Source organism: Sarcophilus harrisii, chromosome 5 (assembly GCF_902635505.1).
Source record: "Sarcophilus harrisii chromosome 5, mSarHar1.11, whole genome shotgun sequence".
NCBI lineage: Eukaryota > Metazoa > Chordata > Mammalia > Dasyuromorphia > Dasyuridae > Sarcophilus > Sarcophilus harrisii.
The window spans coordinates 113912840-113929794 of NC_045430.1; the positions used below are offsets into that span (position 1 = coordinate 113912840).

A 16955-nucleotide genomic window follows, 5' to 3' on the forward strand; every position below is an offset into this window, starting at 1 on the left:
GATAGCTTGACAGAAATTTATTTCATAGATTAAGGATTGATGGAATTTTAAAATAAAAATAAAATCTGTTTTTAAAAAGTGTCTTGAATTTTAGTTTAGCTATTTATTAATACAGCTGCTAGATTTTACATTATTTAGTCTCAATTTTTAAAAATACTTTGACATATTATGAAAGAAGTGATGATAATAATATAGGAAGCCAGATTTAGAGCTGGAAAAGACATTAGGGGCCATTGAGTCCAAAATCCTCAATTTGCAGATGAGGAACCTGAGGCACAGGAAAGTTTAAATGTCTTGACCATCATTAGAAACTAAAAATGCTCTTTTGTTATATTATCAAATAATTCCTATTTCTGTTTTATAAAACAAAGCTTATTCTTTTTCCTGTGTTAAAAAATGAAAAACCATTTTTCTATGCAAAATCTGAAACTTCAGTTTCTCTCTATTTCCTACAAGTGTTTACTTTTCCATCTATCTTTTTTAAGTTAGTGTATTCCTCCTCTCAAGTTACTTTTTTCATATCTTTTTTTTTTAGGTCAGAATGTGGAATTGAGAGAGTTATGTAGTTAAAGTACAGAGATTAGAAGCAAAAACCTATCAAAAAAGAACAGAGTGATTAAATGTAATCTCAGTCATGTGGAGATCTGTACATTTACGGTTGTGTCAGCTGGCAAGAGAGAAAGCTTCCAAAGTTGTTGAACATTCAGAAAAATAGTCCTCAGCAGGTAGTCATTTTATTTCTGTCAGACAGATGTTAAGATGGAATGTTAGCAGCTTGACTATCTAAAGATAAAGTTCAGTATCAGACACCTGAGGTAGCTATATTGCTGGGTTTGATTTTAAAATACTTCAATCTGTGTTGAATTCATTGTGCTATAGCTAGAAGAGACCTTAAAGATCAATTAGTCCAACCCCATGTTTTACAGATTAAAGAAACTGAGACCTACAAGAGGAAAGTGACTTTTTCAATGTCACACAGGTAGTAATGAACAAAGTTAGGAGTTGAATCCAAGGGTTCTTATTTGGAATTCAATACTCTCTCTACTAATAAACCATGTTGTCTCAATGAGCTTTTGAATCATAGAGCTTAGACAAATTGCACCTTTGACTCCTAGGGAAAAAAAAACTGGCCATTTTGATTGCCACACCACTGTGAAGGACTCTGAAAAACAGTTGGGGGATGGGAAAGTTGTCATGGGATTCAAGACAGACAAATGTAGTCTGGACTTTCAAAAAAGTGAAATTTTCTGATTTGCTGACTGGCAAAATGATGGATGGATTGGTTATTTTCTTCAAACCAATCTACCCCCATCCACATTCTAGTAAAAGGTATTTTGCACCATAAGAGAAAAAAGACAATTCTGACAAGATAAAATACTTTTGAGAAATAATAAAACTTCAAACCATTCATCCAGTACCCCTCCCCACAATCTCCAATAACCCTAGACAAAAAACACAAGTTAACTTAGAAGTTTGTTCTTCTAAGATCACCCACTGTTTCAATAAATCTTAGAAATAACCCTGTTTTCACCCACCAGGAAATAAGTGGAAGACACAGACTCTTCCCATTTACACAAATCTGAAAAAGAGAAAAAAGGGGCTGATTTTTTTTCACAAGTATTGCCTTTTGATTGAGACCAAAACTCCCAAGGAGATGAACTGAAGGTTGTAAACTCCCAAACCAAAAACATAAACACACACACACACACACACACACACACACACATCCAAAAGACTGAAGATTCTTCCTAAACACTTCTCCTCCCTCCCTCTACCTAAAAGTATCAGATATCAATTCAGGCTCAAATAAGAACAAATGGTATAAAGTGGAAGGAAGGAATCATGGTGACATAAAAACCTAGATACTTGCTCTGGGATTCACACCTATCTGTCCCGAAAGAGGATGTACTCGGACTTTAAAGACTAAGAGCTCCTATTTCCTTCAATGTGGGAAGACTAAGATAGTCTTTATCACAGACTTAGGTGTATACCTGCCACCCAAAGGGGAGGAGCCAAAAATGAACGATAGAACTTAAAAAAAATCTAAACCACCAAAGATTCCAAGAGAATACGCTTTTTAAAATTAGATGCTCATGTAGCTTTTTAAAAAAGCTTATTCTCTTGGAATCTTTGGTGCAGCTAAAGCAACACAAAAAGTAACACAAAGGAGCAATTAATCCTTAAAGAAAATACAAAGCTCATATACTATTTTTAAAAAAAGAAGAATGACACTGATGCCAGATAACACAGAGTATCCTGTGAAGCCCCAAGACAGCATAGAACAAAAACAAGAAAATCCATGATGGAAGAATAAATTAGGGATGGATATAAGTCAGACTTTAGAACTCTCAATACAGAATTTTATAATTTAATCAGCATATTAGGGGAGAAAATAGAATCTAAAATGGAAAATTTTGCTAAAGAATGCAAAGAAAGATGAATATATTTGGACCATAAAAATACTGAAATGTAGGAAAATCTGGCAGAAGTAAAGCAAAAGGCAACAATATTCAAAGGACACATGAATTATATATAAGACATACTGAATTTTCTTAAAAGTCAAAGTTGTAGGAATAACTTGAGGACCCTAAGTCTCAAAGAAGAAAAAGCTAAAACAAAAAACTTTAATATAATGAAGGAAACAACACAATAAAAGCACCCAGAACACTTGAATACAGACAAAAACAAAACAATAACAATAATAAATCAATCAAATATATCTAAAGATCTCTTGGGAAACATAGGGAGGTGGGGGTGGAAGGAAATAAAATTCTTCAAAGAAATAAAAAAGAGGGTAGTCAGAAAACCTATAGGCCAGTAAACTTGACTCTGATTCTAGGCAAATTCTTAGAATATATTACTAAAGGCATTATTAGAAAGTAAAGTGTTGATCTTTAAAAACTACCTTCTTAACAGGAAAGGATGACTAACTTCCTATTTTACTGGATAGCCAGATTGGTAGAATAATGGAAAATCATATACCTAAATTCCACTGGACAAAATTTGACATTTGTAAAAATTTTACAAACTCTGTATATCTAAAGCTCATCCATTATTTTTCCAATAAATCTGTATTTCCTATAAAATCCCCCATTTCTGTTAAAGGAACTACTATCCTATTCAATTACATTCCCAAGTTCGAAATCATTATTGACTCCTTTTTTCTTCACTCCCTGTTCCCAAATCTAAGCACTGACAAGTTTTGTTGATTCATCTCAACCATCTCTCAAATCTATCTTCCTCTTTCTAACCACATTACTACTCTTCTAATTCAGGGTTTCAAAATCTCTAATTATTTCCCCCTCAATGTTTTCCACTCCTTCAATTCATTCTTTATGATTGCCAAAATATTTTTTCTAGACTGTAATTCTCCTATATCTCAAATATACTATTCTTAAGAGAAAATACAAATTATTCTAAGGTATGCTGGTAAATGTTTAACAATTAACTCAAAAAAATTTAAATGATGTTCTGATTTGTAACATTTATGGATTTTCAAGCTGTGAATGTTTGTGAAATTTTAATAATTGGCTCTCATGAAACAGATTGAGTTTATCCCTGGTTCTTACTCATCTTTTTTGATCTGTCTCATATTCCTTCTTTTCCTCTAGGTTCCAACCAAACTAGACTATGAACATCTAATATCTCCCTGAACAATCTGCATCCCACTCCTGGAATAAACATCCTCTCCTTCACCTCTCAGAATGCTTGATTTAATTTAAAACTCACCTTAGGTGTCATCTTCTCAGTGAAGCCTTCCTTAATAGCTTCAGTTTGTGTCTTCTACCTCAATTTAATTTGTAAGGTTCTTATTTTGTATATATTGTATCCTACCAGTAAAAATTTAAAAATCTTTAAGAAAATAGTCTCTCGTGCCTTAGTCTTCATATTATTACCAATACTTAACATAAGAGTTTTGTACATGATTGGCATTTAATAAATATTGAACTAAAGTGGAGAAAGAATACATATTTATATAGCACCTACTATTTGCCAGGCACTGTACTAAGCACTTTAACAAAGATTTCATTCGATCCTCACAATAATTCTGCAAGGTAGTTGCTATTATTATGTCCACTTTTTACAGTTGAGGAAACTGAGGCAAACAACCAGCTAAGTGATTTCCCCCCCATGATAACATAGATAAAGATATAAACTGTGTGAGATGATTTAAATTCTGTAATTCCTGATATATTGCATTACCAACTCCCACAATAAAAAATGGAATTGAAAGGGAGAATAAATTGATGTGGAAAATAAGGACCATGGGAAAAAAGATATTGTGTTTTTTAAAGTTACATTAATGAGAAAGGGAACATCAAACAAATGATAATACCAGACTACTATTCAAAGTAGGTGGGACAATAATAACCAGTGTTAGAAGAGGCAAAGATACACGTTCATAATTATGCTCATTTTTGTTGCCAAGGAGAATTGTCTTTGGACTAGAAAGAATAGAACAAAAATGATTAATAGATATCTGATTCCCAAGACAGGTAAGGAGATGGTAAGAGAGCACTTATTTACCCTTAGCATTTTCAAGTCACCAGGACCAAATAAACTACAAATAAGGTACTGTCAAATGTGATTGTTGAAGCACTATTAGTGATTTTTGAAAGACAATGGAAAATTAAGTAGGTACCTCAAAACCAGAGAAGGATAAATGTCATAGTGATTCTCAAATAAGAGGAAAGAATAGAGTCTCAAAGTACCTGTGAGCTTAAATTCAATTGCTAGCAAAATTATAAAGTGCATTATTATTATGACAATCAATAAATTTCTAAAAAATAAAATGGTGATGACTTTTTTTAAAAAATCAGTTTATGTGAGCCTCATCTTTTTTTTTTTTACATGTAGTACCTTACTGATAGACCACAAGAATGTTACAGATAAGAATTTACCTTGATTCTATTGTCGTTTTATTTCTTCCTTTTCTCCACATTTTATTGATGCCTTTCATTTTTACATCACAATAATTCTAACTATATCCCCTCTTCTGTACCCTTACTCAAGCAAGCTTTCCCTTATAACAAAGAACAAAAGAGTTTGGTAAAAACCAATCAATACAGTAATATCTGACATTATATGTAATTTTCTATACCCATAGTCTCTTTTTTGGGACCAAAAACTAATCATTATCATTATATAGGATTCAGCTTGATTTTGTTTTGATAATGTGTTCTACTTCTACTTATTTCAGTCTGTTTCAATTTATATGTCTTCTAATTTTTTTCATAATCAATATTTAGTATTACATGATATATTCATATACTAAAATGTGTTCAGTCATTCTCTAACCAATGAGAGCTCATTGTTTTTTGGATTTTTTTTTCATTCTTGAGTAGAAGGAATGACTTTATCTGAGAAGGGGAAGAATTGGGAATATAATAGGAAATTCAGATGATATAAGGACAAAAGATATCAATATCAACTTAATGTATAATTATAATGAGTATAAAGATTACAGGGAGAAATGGGAAACATATAAATAGATAAAATGGATAGTAAGCAACGCTAGAAAAAGTCTAAACATCTAACACCATGTAAATGAAAAGAACAATAAAAACCAAAATTGAATGTTGTGTAATTATAGTGACCAAGTTTGACCTTCCAAAAGAGATAAGAATGCTTCTCTTTCCCTTTGTGGAGTTAAGGACCCATAGAAGTGGACACAGAATTGAAAACTTTGTTACTGCAATATTTTTCTTTCTTTCTTATAAGGAATAACTGAGTGGAAGAGGAAAGATGGATATATTGGAAAATGAAATTAATGTTAAAACAAAAGATATCTTCAAAATTAAAAGCACCAAAAATGATAAAATCCAGATGTTTTGCAACATTATAGTATTCAGTGTACTTGATGGGTTTTTTCTTGTTTCACTAGCATTGTCAGCTTCAAATCTTCATAAGATACAACTAAATTAATTTTATGTTTCTTGTCAGGAAATCTCTCATATAATAAAAACAACAGATATTTTAATTTTTAAAAAATGTTCATCAATAACCTTGGAATAAATTAAATAAATTAAAACCAAAAATATCAGTTCTTCCTTTTCAATGTTTCTCACAATTCTCTTTCTCTTTGTATTCTCATTACTACCACTTCAGGTCAGACACATTACTTATTACTTACTACTTATTACATGTCTTGACTATTTTATCAGCTTCCTAAGTGTTCTTTTATGTACAGCCTATGTTCCTTGATCTGTGAAGGATCACCAAAACAACCTTCCAAAAGATTCTTTTAGTGTACTTCCACTGGTTTTTTTTAAATTGGTTCATTAGTTTCCCATTATTCATTAGGAAATTCCTCAACCTGTTAGTCAATGGTCTCCACAATCTGCTCACCCTTTCCTATGACATAGCTACACTATACTACTTCTGTTTTCTCCAAAATACCTAATGCTTTCCCAACTATACTCTTTGTTTATCCTGTAGTTTCCTTCTGGAATACTTTCCTCATAATCTCTCATTGTTAAATATTATGTTTCCTTGAAATCTAGCTCAACTATCATTTCCTTTGTAGTCAGAAGACATTTTCGTTTTTCTCAAAGTTCTTTTAGTTGAATAATCCTGGGTAAATCACTTAGTCCTGTTTGCATCAGTTTCCTCAGCTGTAAAATGAGCTGGAGAAGGAAATGACAAACCACTTTAGTATTTTTACCAAGAAAACCCCAAATATTTGGACATAACTGAAACAATTGAACTACAAATAATATTTACTCATGCTGTTGTTATTAGTCATGTGTATATTTTTCCCCTTATTATTTGAAAGGAAAAAACACTATTTTATTTGTTTTCTCTTCCTTTGGCTGCTCCATCTATGGCATTTTTCCAGGTTCCCTGTATCATCAAACATCTTATAAAGTAAATCTAGTCTAGAAGCCTTACTGAGGAAGTTTGTGGGCTGAACCAGGGCAATACTTCTTTGATTGTATTTCTTTCTAGATGACCATTTTGATTTCTTTCTAGAAATGGTATGTAGGGACCTCAGACAATATGTTCCCTACTTTTGTCATATTTCCATTCCATATGTCTATAAAGAAAGACATATCCTTCCTCTCTTCTCTGCCCGCCCCCCTCCAAATTAAATGAAATGAGATCATTCAGATACTTAGCTTTTTAGTTTGGGTTAGGTTGAAAGGGTAAGTTACTGATTTCACCATCTGATTTTTGACAATATGACTTCTCAGATCTTACCTGCATGTGACCAAAAATGTTATTATAGAAGAAAAAGGCCATTGAGCCTACCTTCTTCACTCCCATCCAAGTCCAGATAGGCCATGTTTGGTCTAATTAGCACCTAGATATCTATCTATCCCTCATCCTTAATCTGTGTCAGTTTTCTTATCTGTAAAATTAAGGCAATTACACTAATTACTTCCCAAAGTTACTGTGAGAATAAAATAAGAAAGCATTTTATAGAGCTTTGGAAACATTAAAGAGATATGTAAATGCTAATTATTAATAATAATTGTTGTTGTTGAAGTCAGGTCATCTAAGAGATTGAGGTAAAGGAGAACAGTATTCCAAATAGTCATTACAAGTTGATATGAGAAGAGTATCCTGTTAAGAGGAAGAGCAGGTTAGTATAGCCAATAGATAGATAGATAGATAGACAGACATAGACCAATAGATATAGATAGATATATCTATATATAGGATAGATATATAAATATATGGACATATACATATCTATCTCTATATATAGATGTATCTATATATATCTAAATATAGATATATAGATATCTCTAAATCTCTCTCTCTCTCAAAGAGAGAGAGAGAGAGAGAGAGAGAAGGAGATGGTATATAAAGAAGCATTCCCAGTCACCAGTAGAGTGAAAAAAGACATGCTTTTTAGCCTGATGTTTTTAGCCATGTTATCAAATGTCTTCAATGAAAACAAGCAGGGTATCAAAGTCAGCCACCACACTTAGGATAAATTCTTCAACTTGAAAATTCTTCAGCCAAGAAAACACAGGTTAACTCTATCAGCCAGCACTGATAAAAAAAATATTATAACTGATATGTGGAACTATCAGTTATAATAAATGGTGAAATTTTTTAATGTTGTGGATAAGCTCATTTACTGTGACAATATATTTCCAGGGATGTCCACAGTGATAATTAGTGTGAAGTATTTCCAGAGCTAGCTCATTATTTGGGAGGCTCCGAAGAAAATGTGGGAAAGAAGTATTAGACTAACAAACTGAAGGTCTACAGAGCCGTTGTGCTGACCTCAATGCTATATGTCTGTGAAACCAGGATTGTCTACCAGCACCACGCCAGGAAACTGAATCACTTCCACTTGAATTGTCTTAGAAAGATTCTGAAGGTCACCTGGAAGGATAAAATACCAGACGTTGAGGTCCTTTCTTGAACCAAACTGTCAAGTGTTCCAAAGCTACTGCAGAGAGCACAACTCCATTGGGCTGACCACGTTTTTCAACTGCCAAATGTACACGTCTCAAAAAGATTATTTCATGGAGAACTCACACAGGGCAAACACTGACAAGGTGGACAGAAAAAGCGATCCAAGGACACTCTCAAGGTCTCTTTTAAGAACTTTGGAATTGATTGGATGACATGGTAGCCACTGGCACAGGACCACCAACATGGTGTGCCCTCATCAGGGAAGGTGTGGTACCTTATAAATTATCTCAGAAAAAAAACACAAGATACACAAAGTTAGAGAAGTCACCCCAGAATTTCATAGGGGCTATTTGTGTCTGATCTGTGGCAGAACATTCAGACACACTATTAACTTGACTCTAAAATAGTGATTCATTTTGGTCTTCTTTGTGAATAAAGCACAATAGCCAGCTTGTAGAATAAGTAAAGAAGAATAAGAAGAGTAAAAAAGTAGCAAGAGACCAGTGTGAAGAGCTTTACATGCCAAACAAAGGATTTTCATTTTGATCCTGTAGATATAATTAAAAGTAATTGCTCTATTTCTATTTTATATCCAAATTTCTTTTTAAAAAATCCTTCTAAGCTCCTTACTTCTTCTTCCACTACTATCAATCACTTCTCAATCCCTTGTAATATGGCTTCTAACCTCACCACTCAACTGAAACTGTTTTTCCCAAAGTAATTAAGGATCTCTTGATAACTATGTAAGGGCATGGTGGATTGAATCCATCAATCAACCCACCCTACTTAAATTAACTAACAGTATATCTTCTTGCCATAATTTTTTATCTTTATCTTTATCAGGTGAAAATATTTATTTTGAAGAAGTCAATCAATCAAAGGTATTAAATTAGATGCTAAAAATCCTTAATCAGTTTGAAAGGAGTAAAAGCCTCTGGAGTAAATGAAATGACATTATAGAGGAAATGTATTAGGATTAGTTGAAGAAAGTTCATACCCTTTGCATCTTGATCAAACAGCATGCCAATTTGAAACTCAGAATCCAAACAGTAGGCCAGTCCAGTGGAGGAAATATTTCCATCCAAACCTCAGAAGGAATGACTTTTGGTGGAGGACAGAGCCTCTGTCTCCTCTCCATCAGATCTTGGCCAAAGCATGAACTAGGAAATTTGAAATATTTGAACTCTTCATTGTATAGTTGCAGTTTTCCTAGAATAACAGTGCCTGGAAACAGTATGTGTATTGGGATCAAAGACTAAATTAAATACACTGAGAAAAAAAGAGCTTCACAACTCTGTAAAGAACATAACAGAAAGCTTTGCCATGCGTAAAGGAAAGAGACTATATATACATACCCACCTATATATGTGTATATATATATATACATGTATATATGTATATGTATGTATGCATGTATATTTATGAAAGTGTGCCCCCAGTTTGGGGGATATTCTTTATCAACTAGTCTTATTCCAGCACCTTGGAAAATAGGAAAATATAAATTACATGTATTAATTAGCCTAGTTGGCTAATTGATATCAACTAATAATCAACGAGAGAGCATCTTGGTGGATATTTGTGAGTTATAGTAATAGAGAAAATCAACCATAATCCCTCAAGAATTACAATTGCACCATAAAAGGTAACCCCAAATATAACAACTCACTGTGGAGTCCCATTTCCTAGTTCAGCAACAGCTGAGAGAGTAGCTCTTTAACTGAAACCAACAAACTTTTATCAGTAGTTCTTCTTGACTTTTCTCCAGTTTTTTACTTCTCCAATCGTATAAAATTTATAAAATTTCTCCTTCAGCATCTGTGACAGCATTCTTTTCCTGCCCACTCCCCACTTTCAGTCTTCCTTTTTACTAGAGCATCATTCAATACTTCATTTTCTAACGATGGATGTCCACTAGGATTCTGACCTGGGTATTCCCTTCTCTCCCTCATCATCCTCTTTTGATGACCTCATAAGCTCATAAGGATTTATCCTATCTTTGCAGCTGACTTCCAAATCTATATAACTAGTATAATAAACTCTTTCCTGAGCTAGATCTAATTCTATTATTCCAATTACTATTAACTATCACTAAAAAGTCCTTTAGACATTTCAAACCTAATATGTCCCATGTAAAACTCATTACCTTATTCCCTAAATTTACCCTTTCTCCAAAATCTATTTTTATTAAGGACACCATAACTTACTCAGTACCTGAGATTTATACTGTTAGCAACATTTTTAATTTTTGTCTCCCTCACCTGCTATATAAAATCTATAAATTTTTTCTGTCCTGCATCTTCATTCACACAGCCACCCCCACTGAGTTCAGGCTTTTCTCATCTCTTGTCTAGGCAATTACAATAGCTTGTCATTGCTAGAGATCATAGCAAGAGTTTCACATCTCTCCTTTTCCCACTCCATGCTCCACAAACCTGCTTTAAAAATCTTCCTGAAGCACAAATCTGAAGATGGTATGCTGTTGTCTAAGAAAGTTCAGGGGATCCATAATATCTCTAGAAAAAGATTCAAACTCTTGAGGTTTGTTTTTAAAACTTTTTAAAGCTTATTATATGTATATATATTTATATATATACATACATAACTATACACATCTATATATACATACATATATGTATGTGTTTGTATCTGTGTTGTGTATTTTTTTCCTTACTAAACTTAGTCAACTATCTCCCAATTTCCCACCCCATGTCTTTGTATGGGTTATATTCCCTGAATGGAATATGCTACTTTACTCATCTGTCTCTCACAATCCTGAGCTTCCTTTAAAGCATGACTTATATAGTATGTCCTTTGGCATCTCTTCCTGAGATCCATGGTTAGTGATTTTTTTTCCCTCTTCAAATGATTATATGTATATCTCTCTGTTTATATGGTGGTACAGGTGGGCAATATTGGGCTTGCCCACTGAGTCAAGAACACCCAATTTCTTGAATTCATTCTGGCCTCAGACACTTTATTAGCTGTGAGACCCTGGTAATATCACTTTAATCCCTGTATGACTCTGTTTCCTCATCTGTAAAATAATCTGAAGAAGTAAATGACAAATTACTCCATTGCCTTTGCCAAGAAAACCCCAAATGAGGTCATAAAAGATATGATTGAAAACAACTTAATAACAACAAACAAAAAATTCTGTGTATTTGTTATATATACCTGTGTGGCCATATCATAATGCATATTGAATTGTGTGGTGGTCAATAAAAGCTCTTCAGTCTTTTTTTTTTCTTTTTTTAACTAAACATTTAGTTCTCCCTGTGCAGAAACCAAGGTAGAGTAATCAAGGTTTTGCCCCAAGCTGAAACAAATTTAAAGACTGACAAATTATTCCTTTGGGAATGTAGGAGAAGCAGATAAAATGAAAAAATGGAACCTTTTACTAAAGCTTATAGTAAAATTTAAGCTTCTTGAGAATAGAGACTATTTAACATTTTGTCTTTGTTATCCCAGTGCCTAATAACAGTACCTAAAGTCTTTTGGATTTGACTGGAATGAGAGTTAACAGATGATCGATCGACAAGGGATGAAATCCTTCCCTCTCCAGAGTCCTCTGGGGTCTCTGGGTCTCAGTCTCCTATCTCTTTTCTTCCCCCACTGAAGGCTCCTTTCCAATCTCTTTCCCTCAGAGTAAAAATCTGTAGGGATGACTGAGTAGTCTTAGCATAGTGAGTGTTTGATCAAATGAGATAAAACTTGTAAAGCACTTAAAGTACCTGACATATAGTAGTATATATTATTGTTTATTATTATTTAACCTCTGATTATTACATGTAAGTGTAATGAGCGGAAGGAATAGAAAAACTATTGAATGAGTCTGAGGATCTAAATTCAAATCCCATCTCTGACACCTCACTACAGGTGTGGTCTTTGACAAGTGAATTAACCTTTCTAAGTCTCAAATTTCTCATCTGTAAAATGAAGGGTTGGATTAATCAAGCTCGTCTATCTCTAATTCTATAATCCTATAATGCAATGGATTTGAAGTTAACAAATGTCAATTTGAATCCTATCATTAACTCATTAGCTCATATGACTGTCCCATGCATGGGTTCATGTCCCTACAATGGATCACTCAAAGCTGGGATCTTCAAATAAATAATTTCTTTAACAAAAACACACACAACAAACTCCAGATTAAAAAAAAAAGCACACAAACAAATAAAACAATCCACCAGGCAATGAAAAAGCTTCCACAGGAAAGTCAAATCAGCTGTAAGAAGATTAAAAGCTGGCAAGGAAATTTCCTGTGGTGTTAGGAGCTCCCTGCCAACATTCTAAACAGTTTTTATAACCTTGTTGCCCAAAGGACCTACAACTAGGTAGCGCATCAGTCCACCTGGGAGAAGGGGGAGAACAATGGGGATGCCCTACATCTACTTTATTGTTTCTTGGACTACAATAGCACCAATTACTGGTGTAGAAGTTGAGAATTTAAAATAAGCCTTACAAGTTCTATCAATATCCTGGTCCACAAAATTAATCACAAGCAAATCATTTCATCTTTCCATCTAGAAAATGAAAGTGTTGGATTACTTCACAGAGTGACAAAAAAAATCTCTTAAAACTCACTGAGACTTTCTTCAACCTTAAATTGAGGGGATTAGATCAAATATCTCCATCATACTTATATATATACATATTTATATAGAGTATGTGCATATATATTATGTATGCATATATATTCCTCTGTTTCAAATATTATGATCCTATTATAATCTTAAATCATTTCACCATACTAAAACTTGGTTATTTTTGTAAAAGCAGAGAAAATAATACCTATACTATCACAGGAAAAACTACTGAAATTTAATTTTTAAATTGAGTTTTTTCCCCTTAATAATTCAAATGTTCTCTGAAACTTCTATGTTTAATTCTGGTACATTGAAAACAGGGGAGAACACTTTATATATGGGGAAAGCCATGGAAATAAATAAATGTGGGAAATGGAGTGTCTTGTAAGAGGAATAACAGGGTTGCCGGAGTAACTATTATGTAATGGGCTGAGGTTTGAGTTGATGCACTGAGGTCTCAAGTACGTGAGGCTAAATAGTAATTGGGCTATACTCTATTAATATATATGATTGGATAAAGAATGGTCCCTGCCCACTCTCCGTGCAAGTCCTGATGTGTTGTATAGGAAATGACGATTTTGGTGGGTGAAGGCAGAGAGAGACAGGAAGAGAAGCTGGGGGAGATTGGGCCTGCGTTCGATACTCCTAGCTGCTGGTCGTGTGGCTGCTGGTCTAGCTAGCTTCTTGACTCAGCCGCACACATTGCTATCACCGATTCCCTTCCACCTCTGATCTTTCTTCACTGAGAATAAAGACTGACGATTTTCCCCTAACCTGAATTCTTGCCCTCCAACTGATTTTAAAATACGCGATCTTCACACTATTATAATGTGGAAGAGAGTGAAATGAAAAGCATGGCAAGGTATAAAAAAAAAAAAAAAAAAAAAAAAAAAAAAAAAAAGATCAGATTTCAAAAGATTTTAAAAGCCAAACAAAGGGTTTTTTATTTGACCCTGAAAAAATAAGTCATTACAATTTATTGAGAAGAGTGACATGGTCAGACTAGTACTTTTGGAAGAACACTGGAAACAGAGGAAAATATAGCAGAATGAAAAGAGATTTGAGACAAGAAGATGGACCACAAAGTGCCTAAACCAGTATAATGGCAATATCATAAGAAAAGAGAAAATATATATAAAAGATGTTACAAAAGTAAAGTAGACAGATTTAGCAACAGATTGGTTATACTAAGCAAGAGACAATGAAAAGTCAAGGAAGATAACTAGGTTTTGAGTCTGAAGAACTGGAAAGATAATGATGCTCTCTTCAGGAAAGTTTGAAGAGGGGAGAGTTTGCATAACAAATGTTTAATGATCAGAAAAAATGTGCATAATATACATTTTAAAATTTTAATCAGAATTATTAATATTTTCTCCATTACATACATTAATTCTAGAAGCAGCTAGATGGTTGAGTATATAGACATCTGGGACTGAAATTTGAAAGACTAGAGTTTAAAGAAGACACTTAATTACCTGTGTGACCCTGGAAAGTTATTTAACCTCTATGTGTTTCAGTTCTTCAACTATAAAATAGGGGTAATAATGACATATACATCTGCGTTGTTGTGAGGATCAAATGAAATAATATTTGTAAAGCACTTAGGCCAGTGCTTGGAACATTACAGGAACTTACTAAATGATTATTTCCTTCCTTGTTTGCTAAAATATCAATAAAACAGTAAGTTGAGCCTTAATGTGTAATTTTTGTTCCACTTCAGATGTACAAATTCAATACTGAAAATTTAACACTTGGCAGTCTCAAGCTTATTCAAACTAGCTTTAATATTTCCTGAGGAAAAAAGAATGAGTTTAAATTTGAATATGCTGAATTTAATTTAAGATGTCCAATAAAGAGAGGTGCAATAGAGAGGTCAGAGATGGATAAATAGATGTAAGAATCCTAGGCATAGAGATGATAATGGAATCTATGAAAGCTGATGAGATCATCACATCAAATAATTTAGAAAGGGAAGAGAAGAGGATGTAGGAAAGAATCTTATAGTATATTCCTGGTTTAACAGGTATGAAATTAATAAATATCTGGCAAAGGAGACTTAGTGGCAGATGGATAGAAATAGGATTGAGAAAGAGTAATGTCTCAAAAATATAGAAAAAAGAGAATATGAAGGAGAAAAAAGAGGTGATGGACATTGTCAAAGACTGCAGAAAGATCAAGAAGAATGGAGATTAACAAGTCTATTAGATTTGGCAATCAAGAAATTATTAATAATTTCAAAAAGATTAGTTTCAAGTGTGTGAGTAATTCAGATGCCATATTGTAGAGAGTTAAGATAATGAAAGGAAACAAAGCAGAAACCAATGAAAAGATTAAGTGAGGATTTCTTAAGAATGAAGAAAACACAAAGATGTTATAAGCAGCAGGTAAGCAGCCAGTAGATAAAGAGAGATTGAAAATTAGTGAAAAAGAGGATGATAAAGAGAAGACTTGTTGGAGAAGATGGATGGAATAGGATCACATCATGTAGAAGGGTTTGTCTTTGCAAGAGGAAGAACCATCTTTTCGTATGAAGGAGGGATGGAGGAGGGGACAAGGGGCTTGAGTGCTTTGAGATGAGAAAGTGAGAAAAGAGAGCTCTGGAATAATAACTTTAATATTTTTCATTGAAATATTATGCAACTGGCATAGAAAACCCTTACTTCAAACTGGTTCTCACATACTTATTATCTATGTGAAGTCATTTAACCAGACTGCCTCCAAAAAAGAGAAAACAGAAAAGAAAGAAATATGAAGCAAGCTCTTAGATGAAGGGATGAGAGCAGAGAGAACCAAGGGACATTTGATAATAGGATTAGAAGCTCAGCCCTAGTCAATCATATTTTACTATCATCACTATACCAAGACATGATATATATAACACCCTCTACTTATTTTCCACTTTCTAATCTTGGAATTGTAATCAAAATAATAGTACTTTTTGCTTCTATTAAAAAATATGTCAATTTCCTTATGATTCCATTCACCATTCCTATGACTTCCTAGAAGAAAACATGTATTACTGGTCACCACCCCTATCATCTCCACTATGTATGTTGTTTCTTCTAATTAGAACATAATTTCCTATTTTGTAGATTTTGTTAAATTATATTTTTTAAACTCTGACTCAACAAACTCCATTTCTATTTAGAAATAGAACAAAAAATGAGTGAACATGAAACTAGATTTCTGCTAGGAACTGTATGCTTTTTTGTAACTTTCAAAGCTATCCTTTTTGTCTAATTCTTTCTGATTTTCCTTTGATTCTTTTCTATATATTTAAAATGTCTCAGTGACCTGATTTTCTTTATTTTGGGAGGACTATCTTAGCCATAGGCTTTCTCTGCTTCCTTCTCCATTTGCCCTTTGATGAAAAAAATAAACAGAACAAGGGATTTTGTCTGCACAGTGCCTGGTATATAATATATTTTAATGACTTTTTAAAAAGATAGATAATAAATTTATCTATACATATTGAGGATATTACAAAAGTCTTACTGTATTTTTAAGTTCTTTGTATCTATATTTACATAGAATATACCTGCATAATAGCTGGGATGAATGGGGTGTTCAGTAGGAATAGCACCTCTGGTGTGAGGGCTTGCCAATCCTTTGCAGGGCTCTTCATGCACCTTTTGTGCCTAATTCACTCACTTTTCACCTGTGGCTCCAAGAAGTTGTAGCATGCACAGCAGCACCACTCCCCAAAAAAACAGACAGGATAAATCAGATTGAGAATAACAGGTCTCAGATCTTCACTAAGTTAGGGAGATATCCACCCCAAGTGTGTGAAAACTTTCCCTAGTGGAATAGACAGATGAGAACAATTTCTTGCAAGGGCCATGAAAGTGCCTGAAGCAGGTACCGTGGAGTACTTAGAGCTTGTTCAGATCTACTGCATTCTGAGCCATGGCATGTCATCTTGGTTTGTCCTACCACTGGGCTTCAGTTTTACTCTGCAAGAGAAAATTTGGCTGGTAATTTTGTTCACTTCTG

General features: G+C 33.6%; 1 protein-coding gene across 1 annotated transcript in view; it reads right to left on the reverse strand.

Moving 5' to 3' along the window:
• Nucleotides 1-16417: 16417 nt before the first annotated feature.
• PLCZ1 (phospholipase C zeta 1) overlaps nucleotides 16418-16955 on the reverse strand; it is a 105406-nt gene continuing 104868 nt past the window's right edge. The window contains exon 14 of the mRNA XM_031938376.1: nucleotides 16418-16915. The gene's annotated coding sequence lies outside the window, so the exon portion shown is untranslated. The remainder of the gene's footprint in view (nucleotides 16916-16955) is intronic.